Source organism: Eumetopias jubatus, unplaced genomic scaffold, assembly GCF_037043125.1.
Source record: "Eumetopias jubatus isolate StellerSeaLion01/CBP00866 unplaced genomic scaffold, mEumJub1_p1.0 scaffold_4, whole genome shotgun sequence".
Lineage (NCBI taxonomy): Eukaryota > Metazoa > Chordata > Mammalia > Carnivora > Otariidae > Eumetopias > Eumetopias jubatus.
In genome coordinates this window covers 66,627,349-66,646,107 of record NW_028274810.1, presented here as the reverse complement: position 1 = coordinate 66,646,107, position 18,759 = coordinate 66,627,349, and the positions used below count along the sequence as shown (strand labels likewise).

General features: G+C 36.1%; 1 protein-coding gene and 1 pseudogene across 2 annotated transcripts in view; one reads left to right on the top strand and one right to left on the bottom strand.

Annotated features, from left to right (window-relative positions):
* The window catches only part of FAF1 (Fas associated factor 1), a 489,058-nt gene that overhangs the window by 454,225 nt on the left and 16,074 nt on the right, over window positions 1–18,759 (bottom strand). The gene's annotated exons all lie outside the window — the stretch shown is intronic.
* On the top strand, window positions 7,348–8,360 carry LOC114212049 (small ribosomal subunit protein RACK1 pseudogene; annotated as a pseudogene).

Genomic DNA, 18,759 nt, shown 5'->3' with positions numbered 1-18,759 from the left:
CTTTTTCCACTAAGTTAACTATTACCCTGAATTTTACCTTATTATCTTGCTTTTCTTAAGAAAAATCTCTTCCCATGAATGGGTAAAACAACCATGAAACTTATATATGAACTAATAATATTTAGAAAATACAAGACTTATTATTCACTTATTCATTATATTTATTAAGCACCGATTCTATTCCAGGCTTAAGAAGCTCATAGTTTGGTCAGAGAAACATAACAGGAGTGATGGGAGGAAGGAAGAGGTAGAGAAGAAGAGATAAAACAGGGAAAGAGCAGTCATGCTAGGAAACTAAAATTAATTCACTTTTATTAAAACACAGATTTTTAATTAAGAATTGTGGGAAATGAAAGAAGAGTAATAGATGAGTTGTCTTCACATTATGAGAAAAATCAGATATATCCAAGGGATACTCAAAAGCAGAGCACTTAGAGGACTGGAGCACAACACAGAGCAGACTATTACTGTCAGTGCTACAATGGTAAGGACAATTTGATTTCAAGAAGGTCATCAACTTCAGAAAGAGGAGAGAGGCCTTGAGCAGCAACATGACAAGTCTCTATCACAGCATGGGGGCAGCATAGTAGACAAAAGTATTATCACTCCTACATCAGGTTTACCTGGGATGCTTATTAAAATACTGGTTTTTAGACTCTGCCTTGCACTACTGAATCAGACTTTCTGGAAGTAGGGCTCTAGTTTACTAACCACCTCAGGTGATTCTTATACCAATTAAAGTTTGAGAACCACCAGTACAATGAAAACAGAGCATTGCCTACCTCCTAATCCCCAGCTGGCTATTTTCAGGTAAGCCACTTAAACTCAGTGCAAAAGTTTTCCTGTTGTTAAAAAGAACTACTGGGGTACCTGGCTGGCTCAGTCATAAAGCATGCAACTCTTGATCTCAGGGTCATGAGTTCAAGCCCACGTTGGGCATAGAGGCTTGCTTACTTACCTATATACATACATACACACATACATACCTAAAAAAGTAAAAATGAAAATCAAGGCTACTGAATTATACTATTTTAAATTTTATCAAGCATTGCTTTTCTGTTATTATTCTTTTTAACATCATTAGTCTGAGTAGAACCTACATAGATGCTTTTATTGACAATGTATGTGTACTAAGAAAAATAAAGCATGTCTCTACTATTTCCCAAAATAAGCTGCCATATGATTCTGTACTAATGTAATCTACTCACAAATTGGTCAATGCAAATAAATGCCAAACAGTACCACAGTGCAGATGCACACACATTTTATCACACAGCAGTTTGATATTAGGAAATACTAACAATCACTGACCCAGTTTCAGTTTCTTAAATGACTTTTCTTTGAAAGTTTTTCTTAAAACTTTAAATTTTTCTTTAAAAAAAATCTCAAAATGTAGAAGCTCCACCAAAATTGAATTGTATCAATTCAATATCTATCTTTCACACAAACATCTCCTTCATATAAGTTGTACATGCATTCAATTCACAAAAATGAACCAGGCACTATTATTAAGTTGGGGAACTCAAGTCTTGAAAATCCTTTATTATTATGACACTGCATTTTTAAGGTATTTCTAAAAATACTTATAAATATGCTTCTACCGCCTAGTATAGCACTTATCATAGTATTACAATTGCTGGTTTATGTGCCTCTACCCCCCACTAAACTGTAAATGCCAAAAATGCACAGATCACTGACCATCATGGTCAGTGTTGTAACCCCTATGCATAGCAAATTGCCCAGCACATACTAAATCAGTCAATTAATAGTTGTTGAAAGGATAAATGGATGGACGAATTTCATAGAAATACACTTCTTATGCACTCACTGTTCAAGTATTTTAGACACATTAATTCATAACCCTCTCAACATCCTCACAAAATTAAGTACTACTGAGGAAACAAGCTCAAAGAGATCAAACAGCTTTACCAAATTGCTAAGCTACTCAGTAGCAGAACCAGAATTTGAATCTAGAGCCAGAACATCAAAGTGATCAATCTTTCCACTACAACCCTGCAAATTTCGTCAAGATGTTAACATAAAAAAGGAAGAGTACTTGTACCACAGTCTTAGGAAGGCTTGGGTTGTTCCCGAGTTTCATCAAGAAGAATAAACTGTCAGCAGCAAAAGTATCAATCAAACTAATCACATTAATATAACTTAAGTTCTAACAAAAGGGTACACCAAATATAAGGAAAGAAGATTCAGAAAGTAAGAATTTGTCCATTACTGACCAAAAAAGTTACTATAAAGATATCTTAAAGATACTAAAAGATAGTATTGATGGAACTAATTGCATGAATATCTCAACACTAGAAATAAAGCAAGAATAATTCCCTAGACTTAGCATAGCCTGGGTAAGCCATCCTCTAAACCACTCGAGGTACTTTGTTCTGCTCTGCTTCCTTACTTACCAATCCATATTCTGATAACCAAACTGGTTTCTCAGATATCCTAATACCAGGAAGAGAATGTATGAATAACGATTACAAGTACTGTGGTCAATGTAAAAGTGTCTATCCTGTTGTAAATTAATATTCCAGTTAACAAATCTGCCTCCTGTGAAGCTGTTATTTCGAACCAATTCCCCAGAACATTATCACTGATGGGTAACAGATAAAGAACAAATAATATTTAAGTCTGCAGGGCAAAGAACCAAACCACAGAATTGGGATAAATTGGCCAATCTCTCTCATTACTTGAGTCACATTTCACAAAAATACCCAAACCTTGCATTTACAACTATGATTCAATTTTAGCAAAATCTTAAAGTTAGATCTTCTTCTCCATTCACTTTCAAGTATGCCAAACGGAATTTTGCTTATGATACCACAGGCATAAAAATAAGTATACAAAATTATACAGGCCAATAAAAAGCACTTTTTGATATAAGCAAAATTTCCCCCTAAATAAGCAAATGATAATAAGCAGAGTCAATTACTGCTAGTCTCGAACTGTCCACTATCAATTTTTCACACTTAGCCCACAAACTGCTTTTCCAAAATTACTAAAATTAGGGCTTCAAAACAAAAAAGTCTGAGAGATTTACTTAGGATTTAATCACATTCCATTTTGATATGTGAGAGAAAAAGCCAAAAGGTAACTTGGATTTTAAGCCTTTAAGGCTTAAAGTCCCTCATATATGAAGTCCTGTAAAAACACAATTCTTCCTTTTCTCTTCTTTTATGATTCTGTCTATAACAATCATTTTGCATTTAATTCTACTCTGCCTTATACTATCATGTGCCTCATTGTGCTATTTATGAAAATCTGGAGGGCCCTCAAACATAATGCCAGTTTTCTACAAAATAACATTTAGTAAATTCTAGGCTTCTACAGGTTAGAAAGCTAAACACATTAGTAAAAAATAAAACAGCATAATTTTTGGCAGTCTTACAATATAAAAATTACACTTCAGGATCAGCCAGGGCACAAGACCTCAGAAAACACAACAAGCCCTAAGATAAAATAAAATGGCAAGACACAGACTGAAAGAAAATATTCATAATACATATTATCAGATGACCTTCAAAAGCATTCAGTTGAGTGAAAGAAGTCAGATTAAGACTGTATGCTATATGATCTTTTATATGAGGTCCAGTAACAAGCAAGCCAATAATAGTGACAGAAATCAGACCTGTGATTTTCCAGGAAGCATGGGGATTGATTAGAAGACACCTTGAGGGGGGCACCTGGGTGGCTCAGTTAAGCGTCCAACTCTTGATTTCGACTCAAGTCATGATCTCAGGGTCCTGAGATCAAGCACCACATCAGGCTCCATGCTCAGTGGGAAGTCTGCTTAAGATTCTCTCTCTTCCTCTCCCTCTGCCACTCCCCCTGCTCGTGCACCCACTCTCTCTCAAAATAAATAAATCTTAAAAAAAGGAAAAAAAGACAACAACTTGAGGGAACCTTTCTGGAGCAATAAAAATGTACTCTATCTTTATTGGGGGAATGGAATACTACTCAGCAATTTTTTAAACTACATATCTATGAAAATATGGATGAAACACAAAAGAATTATGTTGAGGGAAAGAAATCCGATAAAAGGCAAAACTAATTTACAATGGTAGAAATCAGGACAGTGATTCCCTATGAGGCATGGGGACTGACTGGAGGAAACATGAGGGAATCTTTCTGGAGCAATCGGAATATTCTCTATCTTTGTTAGGGTGATGGTTAAAGGGGTATATACAGCTATAAAAACACCAAATTGCTTAAGATAAGTGCATGCCACTGAATGTGAATTTCACATAAATTAACATTTTTAAGTTATAAACATCCAAAGAAATGGACTTTTACTTACTAAAAAAGCAGAGTAATAAAATTATGAGATAAGAGAGACTTGATTTCCCTAATGATTTTCATACTTTGCCAAAATGTACTTATATACCCAACATGGTTTACCACTGCATCTAATTCCTCAATAAAAAATATACAGTGAAAAGGCAAAATAAAGAAATATTCAGATAAACAAAAGCTGAGAAAACTTCTCACCAATGGACCTTTCTTGCATACAAGAAATAGTAAAAAGTTTTTCATGCTGAAGGGAAGTGATATCAGATGGAAACTTTAATGTACACAGATTGCCAAAAATGGCAAATATGTGGGTAAATACATGACACTTCTTGTTTCTTAGATTCTTTAAAAGACAATTAACTCTTTAAAGCAAAAATAATGGCAATAAATTATGAGGTTTAAACAAGTAGAATACATGACAAGAATAAAACAAAGACTGGGACAGAATAAATAGAAGTATACCCTTATAAAGTTCTTACACTATTATACATAAAGTGGTATATAATTCAAGACACACTGTGGTAAAGTAAGCCATTTATATTTTAATCTCTAGAAAAACAAGGAAAAAAAAGGAAAAAGGTATGGCCAAGATGATCTCAGATTTATCTAAGCTAAAACTACATTTCTAAAAATTTCTTCCCTGAGTGGTTTCAGGTCAGGAGTGGCCATAATTTTAAAAAAATCTGTGCAAGATTTAGAAGGCAGATGAGAAGCAGCAGGCTTAACCACCCTCAAAAAGTCTAGACAGGGCACACGGTGCTATTGTAGCTCATTCAGGGTATCACTGATCTACTGACTTACCTCACTGATACGGAGCAGGAGATAGGTTCATAATTTCTCCAGATCTGGACTAATTTTCCTCACAAATATAAATGCAAAAGTCCAAGAATATATGTATATATGTGTATGTATATAATAATACATGTTTATAATATATATGTATTATAAAAAGGATAAACACATCATGACCAATGACCAAGTGGGGTTTCTTCCAGCAATGCAAATGATTTAACATCAGGAAATCAGTGTAACTGACCATAATAACAAAATAATGGAAAGAATCTATACGACTAAGTTGGAAAAGCATGTGACTCTTTTTTTTTTTTATTCATGAGAGGCAGAGAGAGAGAGAGAGGCAGAGGGAGAAGCAAGCTCCCAAGGAGCAGGGAGCCCGATGCGGGACTTGATCCCAGGACCCTGGGATCGTGACCTGAGCCGAAGGCAGACGCTTAACCATCTGAGCCACCCAGGCGCCCAAAGCATGTGACTCTTGATCTCAGGGTCATGAGTTCAAGCCCTACGCTGGTTGCAGAGATTACTAAAAATAAATAAATAAACTTAAAAAATATATTATCTGACAATATTTAACGCTCACTTGTAACAAAAAAATTTTAGCAAACTAGGAACAAAAGAAAATTCCTCAACTTGATGAAAGAAATCTATAAAAAACCTACACTAACACTATACTTAATAGTGAAAGACCAAAACTTTCTTCCTAAGATTGGGAACAAAGGTAAGGATGTTTGCTATCACTACTTCTATTCAGCATATATGGGAGATCCTACCTAACCGATGTGATAAAGCAAAAAAAAAGGCTGTAAGTGCTAAAGAAGATATCTTTTATCACAGATAAATGACTGTATATAGAACATCCTCTGCATTCTTTAAAAAGAAAAACCTCTTACATTGATAAATTAATAAGGTCACAAAATAAAAAATAAGCACATGAAAAAGTCTACCACATCCTCAAAAAATTAAACATAATACTGTCATTTGATCCAACAATTCCACTTTTGGGTATACCCAAAAGAACTGAAAGCAAAACTTGAATAGTTATTTGTACATTCATGTTCACAGATGCACTGTTCACAATAGTCAAAAGGTGGAAATCACCCAAATGTCCACTGACAGATGAATGGATAAACAAAATGTGGTATATGCAAACAACAGATTATTCAGTCTTAAGAAGGCAGGAAATTCTGACATATGCTTGTAACATGGATAAACCTTGAGGTCATTATACTAAGTAATATAAGCCAGACACAAAAGGACAAATATTATATGATTCCACTTATATGAGGTACCTAGAACAGTCAGATCCATTAGAAATAGAAAGTAGAATGGTGGTTGCCAGGGACTAGAAGAAGAGGGGTATGAAGAGTTAATGTTTAACTGGTATAGAATTTTAATTCAAGAAAATGGAAAAATTTGGGGCACCTGGGTAGCTCAGCCAGTTAAGCATCTGCCTTCAGCTCAGGGTCCTGGGATCAAGCCCCATGTCGGGGTCCCTGCTCAGCAGGGATTCTGATTCTCTCTCTCTCTCCCTCTCCCCCCCCACACGTGCTTGCTCTCTAATAAATATTTTTAAAAAATGTAAAAATTCTAGAAAGATGGTGGTGATGGTGCACAATGTGATTGTACTTAATGCCACTGAATTCTACACTTACAAATGGTTTTAAAAAATTATGTATATTTAACCACAAATTTTTTTAAAAAGCCTATTGTATGGTTTCCTGCATGTAATGTTTAAAAGCAGGCAAAACTAATATATATGTTAGATTCAAAGTACTGGGGTTATCCTAGAGCATGAGGGGATAATGACTAGAAGCAGCCTTCTGAAGTTGTACTTATATTGTTTTCTTAACCTGAGCGTTGGTTTCATGGGTGTATTCATTTTGTGCAAGTTCATGAATCTTTTATGATTTGTATTCTTTGCTATGTGAGTATATACCACAACATTTTGTTTGTTTTTTGTTTGCTTCAATTAATGACAGATAGTTGTGATATTGCTGAGGTGAGGATCTAGATCATGATCACAGCTAGACTGGTTTCAGGAGCAAGTCACCTGTCTAGTAAGTGAGCCCTGCTGAGAGTACAACATCACTTTACAGTGCACATTTATTGCATGCTATTTGTCTTTGGCACATACAGTACAATTTTTCTGAAATGATAAAAATACTGTTTCTAGGTAGCAGCTGCGTTGCTGGTCTCTCTGAACCATCCAAGTCCATCCTTGTTGCCGTGGCAACACCCGCACTCGCCGCTGCCATGACTGGGCAGATGACACTTCGTGGCACCCTCAAGGACCACAATGGCTGGGTGACTCAGATCACAACCACTCCCCAGTTCCCGGACATGATACTGTCCGCCTCTCAAGATAAGACCATCATCATGTGGAAGCTGACAAGGGATGAGACTAACTATGGCATCCCGCAGCGTGCTCTTCGGAGTCATTCCCACTTTGTCAGTGACGTGGTCATCTCTTCAGATGGCCAATTTGCCCTCTCGGGCTCCTGGGATGGAACTCTTCGTCTTTGGGATCTCACAACGGGTACCACCACACGCAGATTTGTAGGACATACCAAGGATGTGCTGCGTATGGCCTTCTCCTCCGACAACTGGCAAATTGTTTCTGGCTCCCAAGATAAAACTATCAAGTTGTGGAATACTCTGGGTGTATGCAAATATGCTGTCCAGGATGAGAGCCATTCGGAGTGGGTATCTTGTGTCCGATTTTCACCCAATAGCAGCAATCCCATTATTGTGTCCTGTGGCTGGGACAAGCTGGTCAAGGTATGGAACTTGGCAAACTGCAAGCTGAAGACCAATCACATCGGCCACACGGGCTACCTGAACACTGTAAATGTCTCTCCAGATGGATCCCTCTGCGCTTCTGGAGGGAAGGATGGCCAAGCCATGCTGTGGGATCTCAACGAAGGCAAGCACCTTTATACACTTGATGGTGGGGACATCATCAATGCCCTGTGCTTCAGTCCTAACCGATACTGGCTCTGTGCTGCCACGGGCCCCAGCATCAAGATCTGGGACCTAGAAGGCAAGATCACTGTAGATGAACTAAAGCAAGAAGTTATCAGTACCAGCCGCAAGGCAGAGCCACCCCAGTGTACCTCTCAGGCCTGGTCTGCTGATGGCCAGACTCTGTTTGCCAGCTACACAGACAACCTGGTGCATGTGTGGCAGGTGACCATTGGCATCCGCTAGAAATATGGCAGAGCTCTAGGAATAAAACATTGGTTTTCTGACTTTAAAAAAAAAAAAAATACTGTTTCTATTCCAAAAATAGTCTCAAAAGGAAAGTCAACTTGTTAATGACAGAAGTAAACAAAATGAAGAGGTCCAACAAAGTAATTTGGAAGTCTGTTAAGTATATAAAGAAAAGAATGTCAAGGATATATATAGATGTGTTAAAAAGATTTTTCTACACCTCAAAGCATTCCCAAGGCCCAGTTGCTTATAGTCTCAGTTGCATTAATTATTTAGAATAAAAATATTATGCATTTAAAAAAACTGGTCAGGTGTTCTCAATTTAAAAGCTGTGAAGGCAAAAAAAATTAGGCTTTTATTTTTACTTTGATCAAAACAAGGAACGTTTAACACCATTAGGAAACAATACTCTCAATAATATCCTCATATATATCTAAAACTAATATAGTTCTCAAAACACAAAAAAGTTATTTCACTGTTCATATAATTTATATGCAGGAAAGCAGAAAATGTGTGCCCAAAAGTGCTATTAAGTTCTGACTTGAGTTAACAGTATATAAACTATCCTGGACATTAAAAAATTATACTGGAGCATGAATTCTGCATGTCTTATGAGTGTATGTGAAATAAAAAAATTTATTGAGTTGATAAAGGTATATGGATCAATATCCCTCCAAAAAGAGAAAAAATTCTGGTAAATTTTACACACTATTTGGTAAATTTTACACACATCTTTTAACAACAAAAACTAGAGAACAGATTTCATTTTAAGAGCTTATGTTCTTTCTCCTTTATAACCACAAGAGGGAGCAAACATTTAACACATCTTCATGGGAATTTCATTACATACTAATTTTTACACAAGACTTTTAGGGGACAAAAAACGGGGAAAAAAAAAACCTACCAAAAGTATTTGAGTATTTGCCATGTGCTAAGCAGTGTCTGGAAATACTATGGGTAAAACACATAGCTCCTGCTCCCAGGCATCATAGTACTTCACACAACAAAGTACATCTACAGTTTTGTAAAATTCTTTAAAAACATGAACAAATCATACTTGGCTTTTTTATAGCATTACTGTCAATTGTAAAGTGTAAGTCTGACCAGAAACCACAAATATGATGGAAAAGACTAAACAAATATCAGTAATTTATAGTCTACAACTCTAAGAGGCAAATAACACACATTATGCTGTTTATTATATAAAGAATTCACTGTAGGCTCTACAATGCCAGTATCTTTTTCTGAATGGACTCAAATAATCTAAGCTATTTTGCCTTTTTTCATTTACCTTAATCAAAATGTAAGTAAATTAACAATGACTTAGGGAATTTGGGGCTGTAGTTTACAAAGTATTTCAGGAGAGGGGCATCTTTAAAATGTACTGATGGGGGCACCTGGCTGGCTCAGTGGGCAACTCTTGATCTCGGGGTTGTAGGCTCAAGCTCCATGTCGAGTATAGTAGAGATTACTTAAAAATAAAATATTTTAAAAAATAAAATATAGTGATGAACAATAAAATCTTAATGCCAACACCGAAAATTTACAATCAAAGCCTATTAATAATGCTGTGACTTTAGGAAAAATAATAATCATCTTGCAAGGCTATTACAAGGATTGATAATAATGCAGGTAAATGCCTAACATAAGAGCTCATATGTTAACTGCAATTTATAGATGAGAAAATAAAAGAAGGCTACATGTTTTGCCCAGGATTAGAAAGTGGAAAAGTAGCAAACCAGAACTTCTTTATTTCTACTTAATAACTCCTTATCTTTTTTTTTATTATATCACTATACATTAGTTTTTGATGTGGCGATCCATGATCCATTGTTTTCATATAACACCCAGTGCTCCATGCAGTACATGCCCTCCTTAATACCCATTCCCCCCACCCCCCTCCCCAGCCCCCACCCCTTCCCCTCTAAAACCCTGTTTGTTTCTCAGAGTCCATGGTCTCTCATGGTTCATCTCTCCCTCCAATTCCCCCCCTTCATTCTTCCCTTCCTTCTCCTAATGTCCTCCATGCTATTCCTTATGTTCCACAAATAAGTGAAACCATATGATAATTGACTTTCTCTGCTTGACTTATTTCACTTAGCATAATCTCCCCCAGTCCCATCCATGTTGATGTAAAAGTTGGGTATTCATCCTTTCTGATGAATGAGTAATATTCCATTGTATATATGGACCACATCTTCTTTATCCATTCATCTGTTGAAGGGCATCTCGGCTCTTTCCACAGTTGGGCTATTACGGACATTGCTGCTATGAACATTGGGGTGCATATGGCCTTTCTTTTCACTACATCTGTGTCTTTGGGGTAAATACCTAGGAATGCAATTGCTGGGTCACTAGGTAACTCTATTTTTAATTTTTTTTTAAAGATTTTATTTATTTATTGAGAGAGAGAGAGAGAATGGTAGAGAGCATGAGAGAGAGGAAGGTCAGAGGGAGAAGCAGACCCCCTGCTGAGCAGGGAGCCCGATGCGGGACTCGATCCCGGGACTCCAGGATCATGACCTGAGCCGAAGGCAGTCGCTTAACCAACTGAGCCACCCAGGCGCCCCTATTTTTAATTTTTTGAGGCACCTCCACATTGTTTTCCAAAGTGCACAGAAATCAGTTGCTTTCTTATACACTAACAATGCAACTGTAGAAAGAGAAATTAGAGGAACGATTCCATTTACAATAGCACCAAAAATCATAAAATACTCCTTTACCTTTAGGTCTACTTGGTCTGATATTAATTAATCACACCAGCTTTGTTATGATCAGTGTCTACATGGTATAGCTTTTCTCATCCTTACATTTCCAACCTAACTGGGTCTTTATATTTCAAATGTCCCTCCTGTAAACAATATAGATCAGTTTTTATTTTTATCCAATCTGACAGTCTCTATTTTTTTCCTTTTGCCTTTCCTTAAACAATTTTAATTACAAATAGGGAGTGGGAGGGGTGAGGGAAGCAGGTAAAGAGAGTACAGGCTGGTTCCTAGAAAGTGGTGGCTGAGTCCAAGTCACACTCTTGGAAATATCAGTGGGTGATGTGGGGGTGAGTTCAGGGACCTTTGCTGATGGCAGTCCCTACCTTTTGATTACTGTTTAGTCTATTTACATTTAATGTAATTACTAATATGACTGAGTTTGTCTATCATTTGTTTGTTTATAATCTGTCCCAATTGTTTTTGTTCCATTATTCTTCCTTATCTACATGCTTTAAGGTTGAGCCTATTTTTTAGTATTCTATTTTTAAATCCTCTATTGGCTTTTTCACCAGTTTTTCTATTTATCAGTGGTTGTTCTACAGATTATAATATGCACCCATAATTTATCAGTGTACCTTGAGTTAATATTATTACTACATCCCATATAATGTAAGAACCTTATAAGAAAGTCCAATTATGTATTTTCTTTCAGCTACTGTTATCATGTAGTTTACTTCTACATAAAATATAAAACTCCACAGTGTATTGTTATTTTTGTGCTAGTCAACTGTTCTTTAAGAACTTATGAAAAGAGGGGCACCTGGGTGGTGCAGTCAGTTGAGTGTCCAACTCTTGATTTTGGCTCTGGTCATAATCTCAGGGTTGTGAGATGAAACCCCGAGTAGGGCTCTGCGCTCAGTGCAGAGTCTGCTTGAGATTCTCTCTCCCCCTCCCTTTACCCCTCCCCCTATGTGCGTGTGCATGCTCTCTCTCCCCCCCAGGTTAAATAAATAAATCTTAAAAAAAAAAAAAGAAACTATGAAAAGAGAAGTGTAATTGTTTATATTTACCCACATATATATTATTTTCAGTGATCTTCACTTCTTCCATAGATCTGCATTTCCATCTGGTATCACCTCTTCAGCCTCAAGAACTTCCATTAGCATTTCTGATAATGTACAGCTCTGTTGGCAACAAACTCTCTCATTTTATTCTTTGAAAATGTCTTCACTTTCACTTTTGAAAGATAATTTTGCTACATTTAAAATTCCAGTTTGATAATTTTTTTCTTTTAGCACTTAAGGATATCATTCCATTGTCCCCTGTATTTATCACATCGTTTCTGATGAGAAGTTAATTACCATTCTTGTCATTGTTCTCTTCATAGAATGTGTTTAAAACTTTTCTTTTTATGTTTGTTTTTCAGCAATGTGACTACCATGTGCCTATGTGTGACTTTCTTAGCATTAATCCTACTTGGTGTCCACAGAGCTTCTTGAATCTGTAAAGTTATGTCTCGTAACAACTACATGCAAAGGTACTGAAAAATCTTGCCAATAATATCCACACAACCAAGAGGACATCTTTGGGAACATTTTTTTTTCTTAACAGAAGGAATGCTAGGAGCACTTCAAAAGAGGGAAAAAATAGAAAAATTAAAACAATTACCACTATTACTTTGTCATCAATTCACGCCACATTTTAAAACAAATCTTAAAGAAATGTTGCCCTATAAATGCTTAGAAGGGAAAGTGTGATCATCATAATAAATAACACCAAGTTTTTTTAATAATTTGACTTAAAGATCAGGAATATAACATATATCCCCTAAATCTGAATTTCAATAAGGCAACTGAAAATTTTTTTCTCATTTATTCTTAAAGATAACATACAGAAATAAAGATGAATGCTACTAGTCATATACTATCTTTGTAGCATGAATGCTTTCATCTAATTTTAATTTGCTTCAGTTCAATAAACACTAGAAACTTGATATTTGGCAGGCAAGCATTAGATACTAACAATACAGAGATGAAATGACACAATTCCAAATCTCAGGACACTCACTTACATATGCAAATAACACAAAGCTAAAATGGCTAGTATTCTGATGACAAAATCAGGATCCAAAAACTCAATCATATCCTTTTCATCTTCATCTTATTTAAACAGGCTCAAAACTAACTATTTCAGTTCAATTTACTATTCAGTGAGAACACACTAGGTGCCAGAAAGTGTGCTAGGCATTAGGAATACTAAAATGAGTAAGATCTAATTCCTAGGTGTAAGGAACTCACAAATTAGTAAGAAAGACAAGTAAACAAATATTTACAAAGTAATGTGATAGCTAAAACAACAGATGCATGTAGAAGAATGAGAAATATAGAGGGAGTAAGTAACTGTCAGAAAAGCCTTCACAGGAAATAATGCCTATGCAAACTCTAAGGGATAAATAGAAGACTGGAAGGTAGGCAACGGGAGAAGGCAAAGAGACAGAAATAAGTTCAAGAAAATTACAAGCATACTGCAGAACAAAGTCATGGGAAACGTATAGCCTATACAAAAGGCCAAATCACAAAGAGCTTTGTTAGCACGCCAATGAACCTGACCTTTATATCTTACAGAAGCAAATGAATATAGAGTTCAAGAGAAGTTAGGAGTGAGGCTGCTGCATTAGGAATCAATAGCATATATATAATGAAGAAAATAGCATATATATATACTGGATAGTTTAAAGAAAAGATGATAATGCAAAGAAACCATATGTGACAGAATAGGGTAGAAAGGAAAAGAGAACAAAGGACAGACCCTTAAGGTACATTAACTCTTAAGAGAAATACATGGGGGAAGGAGAGAGAAATATGAAAACATTCAGAATAGGACGTAAAATCGATGAATATTTTTAAACTGATTGAAGTTTGGCAAGTTTTTAAACTGGAAATTAGTTGAAAAGAGGGAGCCAGTTGGAAGAAAGGAAGATGCAGAAGCCAAAGGAAATGTACAAAAAAAAACTGATGTGGAGCAAATTTCTATACAGATGATTAAGAGCAGGCAGAGGGATAGAAGTTAAGAAAGATAAATATAAAGTTCTCCACTTAGCTTGAGAAATGCAAATGATTGAATTTAGGATGAGGGAGATATGCCTTACCTATTCATGTAGAGTTTTAAGTTACTACCCATTAAAAATGTGTCAAAACTGTAAGGTGACTGCATTAATAGTAATATAATGTACAAAATTAGGGGAGTGGCCATTCTGCTCTACTCCAAGCCTCTTTTTGAATATTGTGTTCACTCCCAAGCTTCTCCTTTGAAGTGTGCCATTAATAAGTAAAAGCATCCAGAGGAAAGCAAACAAGTGATAAGGAGTAGTAGAAAGCACTGGAAAATTAGGACTCAGATAATAAGAGTTAATGGGAACATAGCTGCCTTCATGTGACAGGAAAAGAACTTCTCTACAGGTCTACAGTGAATAAATAAGCTATACAGAGGTAAACTTTTATTAGCTTTTTTAACTGCCTTATGAAGTAGAGATCTCCCAATTACCTAGTATAATGTCTGGCACAAAGCAGGTATTCAATAAATTTTTGTCGAGAGAAAATATGAATCAAGACAGTGTCAGGTAATTCATATTTCTCTGTATTCCTAACATCCTCACATCACAACACATGTGAAGTCATTAAAGTATCTGCTGAACAAATGAATGTCTGGTATACCCTCAGTAACATACTTACAGATTTAAAGTACTAAGAATTAAGGATGCTGTTCATTTATGAAGAACTATCACTAACACCACCAAAACTCATGCTATTCCCATCTCTTTTATTTTACTTAATCTGACTATAACAGCAACCAGAACAGAGGTATTTCTGAGTAAATGCCTTGTTGGGAAAGCCCAGAGCATCCTATCTGGGATTATTAAAACAACGGTAGAAAACCAACCAAGATCCATGACTCCACAATTTCATACTTGCCCCATGGGTAAAATACAGCAGCTGCAACTGTGAGATGTGTCATGGCCAGCAGGGAATTCCTTGCAGCTATCGTCATTAAGGTTTTTTTTTTTAAAGATTTTATTTATTTGACAGAGAGAGACACAGCAAGAGAGGGAACACAAGCAGGGGGAGTGGGAGAGGGAGAAGCAGGCCTCCCACTGAGCAGGGAGCCCAATGCAGGGCCAATCCCAGGACCCTGGGATCATGACCTGAGCCTAAGGCAGATGCTTAACAACTGAGCCACACAGATGCCCCCTTCATTAAGGTTTCCTAAAAACTCAGGAGAAATGCATGTGGAACTGAGTCCCAGGGCCAACTATGCATGTCACTACTGCCCTTTCATCAAAGAATGATTCTGCATCCATGTTAAGTCAACATACCTTCAGAATCCATCCTCTGGAAATGCCAAGGCTCGCTACAATCACACACACACACACACACACACACACACACACACACACACACACACTCTGCACAGATTAAAAAAAAGAAAAAGGAAAGAAATAGAAATCCTCTAGTAGAAACCATGTGGTTTGTTTCCTGGCATATCAATATTTTTATCTTAGCAAATTAAATCAATCCTGGATTATAGGTAGGATTTATGATCTAATAAAATCTTTAATCTAAACAATAAAAACATACTTTATTTTCGCATAATCCATGCTGTAATTTTACATATTCTCCATGCATGTGTTATAACATGAAGTATTTCTCTGTGCTTTTTTTTTTTTAAAGTAGGCTCCACACCCAGCGTGGGTCCCAATGAGGGGCTTGAACTCACCACCCTGAGATCAAGACCTGAGCTGAGACCAAGAGTCAGACAAGCTGACTACCCAAGCACCCCAAGTATTTCTCAGTTCTTAAAGCCATATTTAGGGGCGCCTGGGTGGCTCAGTCAGTTAAGCATCTGACTTTGGCTCAGGTCATGATCTCAGGGTCCTGGGACCAAGCCCCACAATCAGGCTCCCTGCTCAGTAGGGAGTCTGCTTGTCCCTCTCCCTCTCCCTTTGCCCCTCCCCCAGCTCACACTCACGTACTCATTCTCTCTCCCCCATTTGTGTTCACGCACTCTCTCTCAAATAAATAATAAAATAATAAAAATAAAATCTAAACACACACACAGAAAATGACACATCATCTAATTTGACCTTTTCTTTCTGCTTAATAGATCTTTTGCACCTTTTTAGGTTTCTTATTTTGTCAAAATATTGGTTAAAAAAAGAAAAAAAGTTCCTAGCACCTCTTTGCCAAAGTAACACTTGCCTTCAGTTAATCAAATTTAGCACAGAAAGTTAATTTCTTTTAAGTTTATACCTTTTATCTTGGTTAGAAAATTGATTAGTTTTAGGAAATGTTTATGCCAAGACAAAGGCGAAGACTTTTTACAAATAAAATTTAACTACTTTAAATTTTTCAGTGACAACAAATATAGACAAATATTTACCAACCATTTTGGCAAGATATTATGATTATATAACATTACTATGATTGCTATGTTATTACTTCCTTGTAATAATCTTATAGCCACTCCTCTAATCCTGTAGCCCATTAGAACACGAAAATATTATACTAAAGCTTACAGTTCCCTCAAAGTAATTTTTATTTTGACAGAACATCTTTTTTACTTATTATGGAAAATTCTAAGCATATACAAGAATAGAGATAATAGTAAAATGAACAGCCATGAACACAATATCCTCTTCAACAACTACCAAGTCAATATTTCACTCCCCATCAACTCTACCCCTAAAACCCCTCCCAGACTGTTCCACAGTAAATTCAGATATCATATCACTTCATCCATTATATTCCAGTATATATCTCTAAAGGCTAAGGACTCCTTTTTTTAAAGCATAACCCAATACATTATCACACTTAATAAATGTAATTATTTAATTCCATCAAACAGCCACTCAGTTTTGGCAAAATATTTACTAAATTATTCCAAAGTAATCACTAAATAATGCTTTCCTTTTCTAAAATACAATGTAGTTTAAAACAAAGTTCTTGATTTCGTATACTGGAATTTAAAATAAAATAAGGCGTGCCTGGGAGTCAGTTAAGCATCCAACTCTTGATTTCAGCTCAGATCATGATGTCAGTGCTGTGCGCAATTGAGCCCCATGTCAGGCTCTGTGCTGGGCATGGAGCATGCTTAAGATTCTCTCTCCCTCTGCCCCTACCCTCCTAAAAAAATAAATAAAATAAAATAAAATAAAATAAATAAATAAATAAAATAATAAAATAATAAAATAATAAAATAAAATAAAATAAATAAAATAATAAAATAAAATAAAATAAAATAAAATAAAATAAAATAAAATAATAAAATAAAATAAAATGGGGGCGCCTGAGTGGTTCCATTAAGGTTGTCTGCCTTCAGCTCAAGTCATGATCCTGGAGTCCTAGGATCAAGCCCCGCTTCAGGCTCCCTGCTCAGTGAGGAGTCTGCTTCTCCCTCTCCCTCTGCCTCTCCTCCTTGCTCTTACTCTCTCACTCAAATAAATAATTTTTTTAAATCTTTAAAAAAAAATTTTTAATAATAAAATAAAATGATAAATAAAACAAAGTTCTTGTGTTTCAACTGGGAGCCAGCTTGCCTTAGCTGGAATCAATCCTATTTTTTTTAAAGATTTTATTTATTTTTATTTATTTATTTATTCACTCACTTATTCATTTATTTATTTATTTATTTATGAGAGAGTACCAGCAGAGGTAGGGGCAGAGCAGAGGGAGAATTCCAAGCAGACTCCCCACCAAGCAAGGAGCCCAACAGGGGGTCAATCTCAGAACCCTGAGATCATGACCTGAGCCAAAGTCAGATGCTTAACTGACTGAGCCACCCAGGAGCCCCAATCCTATTATTTTTGTCACAACATCATTACTTTTGTTTCAAGACTCAGTACCAGAACTTAGGAATATACCCAAAACTGACAGTACTCCCAGAAAAATGGGACAAAAATACTTAACATAAATATATACTTATACCAACACAATACAGATACTGGTAAATGTAAAAGTGAAGTTAAAAAAAAAAAGAGCGACAGGATAATCTCTTACTAAAGTAATCCTAATAGCAACCTAATGGTGATCCTAATAGCACCTAAATAATCCTAATAACAATCACTGCCACATGAAACTTCAAAACAGAAGTCAAGGGCACCTGGGTGGCTCATCGGTTAAGCATCTGCCTTCGGCTCAGGTCATGATCTCAGGGTCCTGGGATCAAGCCCCACATCAGGCTCTCTGCTCAGCAGGAAGTCTGCTTCTCCCCCTCCTCTGCCTCTGCCCCCCACTTGTGATCACACGCAGCACGTGCCCTCTCTCTCTCAAATAAATAAAATCTTAAAAAAAATAGAAGTCAATTAATCCCAGTTTTTCATCTTTTGATCCCTCTAATAGCCTCAGTAAATCCAGGGACACCAGGAAAACTTTATTTTCTTTCTTTTTGTGTTTCACAAAGCTACAACAGGATGAAGGAATCAAAAAATAACTGGATGCAGCTTTGATTTTTTTAAAAGGTAACCTTATAAAGTACAGTACTTACTAATTTTTTCCACTACTGTAGTCATAATGATAGAGGAAGGGAAACATGTTCCCCAATGGGAAGAGGGGAGGAAATGACCCAAAGAAAAGAAGCCACATCCTTATAATTTCTTTGAAATTTCATTTACTCTTTACAATTGATGCAAATTCTATATTTACTTCATAATTATTTTTAATTTTAAAAAACCACTTATTTCTTTTTAAGTTAT